The sequence below is a fragment of the Phalacrocorax aristotelis genome, chromosome 3 (assembly GCF_949628215.1).
Source record: "Phalacrocorax aristotelis chromosome 3, bGulAri2.1, whole genome shotgun sequence".
NCBI lineage: Eukaryota > Metazoa > Chordata > Aves > Suliformes > Phalacrocoracidae > Phalacrocorax > Phalacrocorax aristotelis.
In genome coordinates, this window is record NC_134278.1 from 89,758,525 (window position 1) to 89,765,956 (window position 7,432).

The following is a 7,432-nucleotide window of genomic DNA, read 5'->3' on the forward strand; positions in this document are numbered from 1 at the left end:
ATGGCTTCAGTTTCGGAGTTGGGCTCTCACGAGAGTGAGAGTGAGTGTTGGGACCATTGGGAGACTAGGTAAGCACAGAGTCCCAGTTTTGGACAGGCTGTGAAAGGGCTGCCAGGGAAAGGGAATATCAGCAGTAGCTTTTAGTCCTGGCACCTTTTGACTGAGAGCATTCCAGATAGAAATCGCTGGGTATGTTCAATTTGAGAGCTGGGCTCTGGCTAAATGGAGAGATTGTGTTGGGAGTATTTAAATTGTTTGAAATAAATATTTTACTAACTTGTGTTCTGCTGGCAGTGTTCATATATGTGTGTATGTAACACCACCACTTGCCCCTGCCTCCCTGCCCCCAAGAAAAAAAAAAAACAATCAAAAATTCCACCCCTCACTGAAACTGTAGTCCAGTTCTGGACTTCTTGTATGCTTTTTAACGATGAGTCATTTTCCTTCAGGCAAAGTGGATCCAGATGCCTATCTTGTGTCACTTAACTGCGCAATACCCAGATTTCTTGTAAACCTCAGCTACTCAGGTCACATTCTCTGTCAGTGATGGAATAAGAATTTCAATTAAGATGGACAGATATCTGCCTGCTGATGAGATTTTATCTGGGAGATCACAGATGGCCTTCAGCTTTGAGGATCAAATTTAATCAAATTTAATGTGAGCTAGAAATAACTTCCCCCCACACTTGACAAGCTTCAAAGTTTTTAAATGAATTGGCCTCTATATTTCTTATACCTCTCTTGTCATAGCTAGCTCAAGAGGACTACCCACAGGTGTAAGTTTAGGCATGTGTCAGAGACTTTGGAGGACTGAAGGGATGTTGATGAATAGTAAGGCGAGATTTCCATCCTAAAAGAATAAACTTGTGGATTTATTCTGAGCTGAATCAAAGTGATTCGTGTTCGTGTTTGTCTGTCAATCCTGAAAAGTGTCACACATTAATGCTGGACCAAGTGCTTTCTGGGGAGGATGGCATGGTAGGCTGGCCCTCCAATCCTGAGAATGACTCTCAGAGGGGATCTGGTTTTCTAGAGCCGATGAATTCTTCTGCAGAATTCCACCCCTGCATGATTTAATCTTAGTTCTGCAGAGCTTGTAATCAGAGGGATGCCTGCGTCTTTGCTGGTGAGATATGTGGGTGTTGAGAGCTCAGCTGTGCCTGTGATGGTGGCTGCTGGTGTGGTTCCTGGATTCACATATTGATGAAATCTGAGCACAGCCTCTGTTAACAGCTGTTGTCAGTTCATAGGAAAATCAAATGCTGAGGCTGAACTACTTAACCTGAAACTGCTTTTGTTTTCAGGGAAAATGCTGCATGAGATTAAAAGCCTTGTCTTTGAGGAGCCAAAGTATTGGCTGGATTTTATCTCTATTTGGAGAAACTTTCATGGGCATGAGGGGAAAAAAGACTTTGTCTCTCAAGAAAACTGGTTGCCTCGAAGAGAAAATCAGAAGAAGAGAGAAATATTGCAACTAAAAGGCAGAAACAGAACAAGTGAGGGAGGCTGTGTCTGAGGAGTGTCAAGTGGAAGATGGAGAGAGGTGTGTGATACCAGAGAGAAAGAGCTAGCAGGACTACCGGACCTTCATTAGCAGACCCTTCCAAAAGTAGTGGAGAGAAACCTATTGTGGCAGACAGTGTAAAAGACCATGCAAAATCAAAATGTGCTGCTTCAGTGGGCTCTGGTTCCCCAGGAGGGTGGTGCACTCCTTGGAGGTATCCTGGGAGGTGGATCTTGGTCCTTGGGAGAGGGTGGTGTAGAGATCTCCAGGGGCCCCTTCCATCCAGCACTCATCTATAATATCTTCTTACTGTGAGGAAAATAAAAAAAAACCACCAAGTCCTGTGTAGCTGCAATTTATGTATATTTCTCTTACTTTAAGATAACAGTAGTTTAACTAGATTGGTTTTTTCCTTCTAAAGCCAGTACCTTGCGAAGGTGGGACACATGAGCCTGCCAACATGAATGTTTGCTTAAAATTGTGCTGAGTGTTTGAACTTTCATACTCTGAAGGTAGTCAGAGCTTTCTAGATGCCATAAAAGCATTAAAGTTGTGAATTGCCATTGTGCATTCACAGGTTTTCTCTTAAGTAATCTAGTTTACCACTGTCAGAAATATTTTTTGCGTGTGATATGTAATTCTAAAATGACGACAACCTTTGTTGTAACTTGGGCAGAACTTGAACTCCAGCTTCCCGTGCTCTAGCTGAGTGATAGCCATTTTGTCCTGTGTTGTGTTTGCTCTGCCCCTTGCTTGCTCACTGTGCCCTGTTGTACCTCTTCTGGTTTTGTATAAATTGTTCTCCTATGGATAAAAAGAGACTGTTTCTTTTCCCAGGTATTTCTAAGGATTGTGCAGTCAAGGCTGTGATCTGTAGTTTTCTTAATTTTGCTATTTTTACTGCCTGTGACTGTTCTTCCCCCTTGCAGGTGATCAGAAGAGCCATCAGTGTAGCGCTTGTGAAGCAGTGTGGGTGGCAGGCTGATCTGCGGGAGCCTGATCTAGAGGTAGTCGTGCTTGTCTGCCAGATGGCCTATTACCATAATTGTCCCTGATATCTTTTCTCTTGTTCTCCACTCCCTTCGCATTCAGGACCATGGCCTTTCCCTCTTTGTCTTTCTGCTGCTGAATTTAACCACAAATCATCTGGTAGCACTGAGCAAAGATTTTTGGTAGCCACTGTGTGCATGCCTTCCAAAGTACTTAATACCAGAACAGCCAGCATGGACCTGTATGTGAGGGGAGGGATCCATACAGGTGATATCTCAGGATCCAGCACGCTTACAAACTGCTGGGCTCTGACTGTTGAAAATGGAGATCGCCTGAGCCATTGGGCAGCTAGTTTAGCCTCTGTAGGGGAAGAGAGCAAAGTTGTGTTCTTGAGGAACTCAACTTGAGAATGTCATTTATGGAAGTCTCCTCCTAGCTCCTGTCCATGACAAGCAGCTTGCTTAAGACACCCTCTATGGTGCCAGCTGTCTGGAGACCTTGGAGAAGATTCATTGCTCTTGACAAGCTGTTTCTCCATCCCTGTGCTTGGTGTATGGAAGCTGGTCTCAGCACTGATGCTGGGAGGTCTAGGACTGCCTGTAAAAGCTCTGAGTTCATCTACTGGCGCTGGTTTCCCCAGGCTATGCATGAAACGTGGCTGCTTTGAGCCTCAAGCGGGCTCTTGTTCTCATCCAGATTTTTGCTCTGAAACCATTCAAGTGCTGAGGACTGGGGTATTTCAAAAGCATCATGTTTCTCTTTGGGCTTCCTGGGGAGGGATTGCTGTAATGCAAGAGCTGTTGGGGAACTCGGTCTTCTTTTGGGATGCTCTCTATGGGACAGGAGGAGAATTTGAGTTGCCTGTATTTCTGGAAGGATTACCCATGTCTGCCTTCCATCTGAAATACTGCTTAGTGGCACTCATTTTTGTTAGTTTTTTGTTTTGGTTTGTTTGTTGGTTTACGGGGTTTTTTTTTAAGCTCTCTGTGTGTGAATAGATGAGTGCTAGTAGCTAATATATGGTGAATAATCTTCTCCTGGTCAGGGTAATTGATCTTATTATTAAAAATACCTATTCAGTGTTACAACAGTTGGTTCCCTTGAAGATTCAAGTGCTTGCTGATGGATTCCTGGCTGATCCTTTCCCAACTTGCTTAAATATTAAATCCTCTTTAAAGTGTCATGCAGATTACCTAGTGTGATTTCTTCCAATTAATCATAATTATCTAAGGCATACATTTTTGTTCTTTAGAACTAGGATCAAAAATTCATAGAGGCATTGTCTGTGGCTGGTTTAAATGAGTTAAAGCTATTGTTGTGTCAGGTTGAGAGTTTCTAATGTTATTTTTTCCCCTTGCAGATCTTTGTACATCTTAATGACATTCACTCTGTGGTCGGGATTCCTCTTTTCAGGTAGGCAATCTCCTCACCAGATTTGTCTTGGCTGCATCAGAACAGGCATAATTTCTAAATAGTCTTGCTGTCCACTGTGCAAATTTATCTTCTGGTTTAATATTCACTGGACTGTCACATTAGTCTTGTGGTCTGTCTGGAGCTTATCTTGGTGTGTAGGCCACACTTTGCAGTGGGTTATGGATAAAAGCAGACCGTGATTTCTATCTGTAGATCTGTCCAGTTCATTTGTTCTTTCATATTACATTGGCTTTTCTGGGTGGTTGTACCAGTATCTTATGTGGATATTTTGTTGCTTGAAGGCTTCCATTGGCAAACAGTGTATTAAAACAGCAGGACTGCAGTCAATAGTTGTGTGAGGCATGGCATCTCTGTCTGAAATCAGTGTAAGTGAATATTCATGGCAAAGATGTAGAGTCCCAAGTGAAGAGTAGGTTACTACTTGTCAGACCTGGAAGCTTTGAAGAAGTGTGGTGATTTTAATGCCTCATCCTCTAATGCATGTGGACAGAGTTTGCTTTATCTGTGATCAGAGTGCACTGTCAGCTGCTGTTCAACCAGATATCTGCTGTAATCCCAGGTCCTTCTCTGTAGAGGTATAATACCTTGTAAGAATATATGTCTAAATGGAAAGATTTTTTCACTGTCCAGGCTTCAAACATTCTCTGGGGTAGTTCTCCCAAGGGAAAACAGAAGCAAGTGTGATGTTTTCCACAGATTACTTTGGTACCAACATCCATCTGTAGTCCAGTCATAATTTGTTTCCCTAAATGTCACTTCAAGGCTAGATGCATTAATGCATTGACTTTAGTGAAACTATTAATGCTTTTTACTATACTCTCTTACAGGCAGGTTTGGCCTAGAAACCAGTGATTGTTGTTACCTATAGTGAATTCAGTGGGAGTGTGTTAGGTAAACTGTACATCCCTGAGTAAACTCCATCCTGTCTGTCTTGCTTGGGGTGCAATAACCCCTTTATTTTTGTAGGCAGGTGCCTTTGTGCTGGATCCCATGTGTGGGCTAGGAAAAATACTGCTGGAAGCTGCCAAAGAGTGGCCCATAAGTATCACAGTCACAATAAGCAGGACCTTTGCAAGATGGCTTGTAGTTGCATCAGGAAGAATCTATACTACAGTTATACTAAAGTCCATTACTGGAAAACTGGAAAAGTCTTAGAGGCAGCGTGGCTGTCTAGCTAGCTGGGGTATTGCTCTTAGGGCATAGACTCAATATTTCTGTAAAATACAAGTGTCTTGAGCAGACCAGAAGATAAAAGGAGTGAAGATAGCACATACTTCCCCCATTCCACTGTCCTCTGGGTCTGTGTATTGCTCTGTGTAATGGTATGAGATCTTGCAGCAAGGGGTTTGCCTTGGAAGGTCTGTGCAATGAGGCAGTTCTGAGAAGGGTTTATAAAACACCTGGATGTCAACAAAATTACTTCTCTTTTTTCCTCTGAACAGGAAGCCTGTTACTGGGGTGCTGGTATAAGTGATTCACAGTTATTCACATGAATAAGATGGAATTAACTTAAAGCTTCTGTGAAAGGTATGTCTGTAGGCTTTCCAAGTGAGACATGTTTGAAGTGGTTTTTGTAGTTCTGGGATTATACGGGTAGTGAGGTTCTCTTGAGGTGGTGTGTAGCAGAGCTGACTCTCGACAAATCGCTGAGTAGTGACTCTGTAGTGCTAATGAATGGACAATTATTTGTTCTTCCCTCCCTGCCCATAGGAACTTTGGGAAGAATAAACTCAGCAGAAGAAAATGAAAATAATAGTTGTCAGACATGGGCAGTAGTTGTCTGTCTTAATCACAGAATCACAGAATGGTAGGGGTTGGAAGGGACCTCTGGAGATTATCTTGTCCAAGCCCCCTGCTTGAGCAGGGACATCTAGAGCAGGGGCACAGGAACACGTCGGGGCGGGTTTTGAATGTCTCCAGGGAAGGAGACTCCCCAACCTCTCTGGGCAGCCTGTTCCACTGCTCTGTCACCCTCACAGGAAAGAAGTTTCTCCTCATATTGAGGTGGAACTTCCTGTGTTCCAATTTGTGCCTGTTGCCCCTTGTTCTGTCATTGGGCACTATTGAAAAGAGCATAGTCCCATGGTCCTGACACTCACCCTTTAGATATTTATAGGTATTGATGAAATCCCCCCATAGTCTTCTCTAGGCTGAACAAACCCAAGTCTCTCAGCCTTTCCTCATAAGGTAGATGTTCCAGTCCCCTGATCTTCTTTGTAGCTCTCCGCTGGACTTGCTTAAGCAGTTAATGGTAAACATGTGAATACCACAAAGATTACATAGCATGTGAGAGTTTTTTGTGTCTAATGGGAACACACAGCAAGGACAAATCCAGATAAAATGTAGATTGTAACTTAAATGTACCAAAAGAGTAATAGTGGGGACTCCATAAGCTCAGTGTTGAATTGCTGATGTTTTGCATGTTTTTACAAATACATTAACAACATAAAGAGAATCAAAGAGAAATTCCATCCTCTACTGGATGCGGAGGTGAACACTGCCACTGAGGATAAGGAAAAGGCTGTGGTACTAAATGCCTTCTTTGCCTTAGTCTTTAAGCATCAGACCACTTATTCCCAGGGTATTCAGGCTCCTGAGGTGGAAGGCAGGGACAGGGAGCAGAATAAACCCCCCATAATCCAGGAGGAAGCAGTTTACAACCTGCTGAGCCACCTGGACACTCACAAGTCCGTGGGGTCAGATGGGATCCACATAAGAGTACTGAAGGAGCTGGCAGAGGAGCTCGCTGAGATGTAACCAGGGTGATGAAGTTAATCAACCATGGATGCTGCTATACTATCCAACTGAACATTAAGTCTGGGGACAACCAGTGTATTCTTTGATCTGTATTTTAGTCATTAGTTAATCATTAATGTGAATGAAACAATAGACAATGTGTTTCTGTCAGAACCCCTCTTTTAAGGCTCAAAGCCTAATTTTTAGGTCCCAAACCCTCACTCTTAGTGCTTAGGGTCCAAACCTCTGTTTTAAGGATTAAAGCCTCACTTTTAGGTAGCAATGATTCAGGGTATAAATGGTTGGGTGTTGCTAATGCAATCTAGTGTATCTCAACAAATGCTGGGGCCCAGAGCCAAAACTTAGCCAGGATAATGAGGTAGCCTTAACAGGAACAGCCTGCACGATGACTAAAACTTGTTGCTTTGGGGGAGTCAGAAAGGTTTCAAGATAAGAAGCGCCTAAACAAATTTACGACAACATTTGACCTTAGAAGAAGCAGATGTACAGAACCATAAAGATAAGGAACTGCAGAGCAAAACACTAAACCAGAACAGACTATCCCTCAAGGACAGTATGTACTTGATCTCAGAACTGAGTTTGCGCAAAAGCAAGGGTTAACTAGTGGACACAGTGAGGAAGAGTATATCCTTCATCCAGAGACCCCTGATGACCACCCGGAGACACCAACAGGCATGCGCAAATGACATTTGCATATGATGAATAATCTTTTATCGGAAAACTAATGAATATGTATATGGAGCATGT

At 43.0% G+C, this 7,432-nt stretch overlaps 1 pseudogene; it reads left to right on the forward strand.

Annotated features, from left to right (window-relative positions):
• Positions 1 to 5,083, forward strand: LOC142055623 (U6 snRNA (guanine-N(2))-methyltransferase THUMPD2-like; annotated as a pseudogene).
• Positions 5,084 to 7,432: the final 2,349 nt, after the last annotated feature.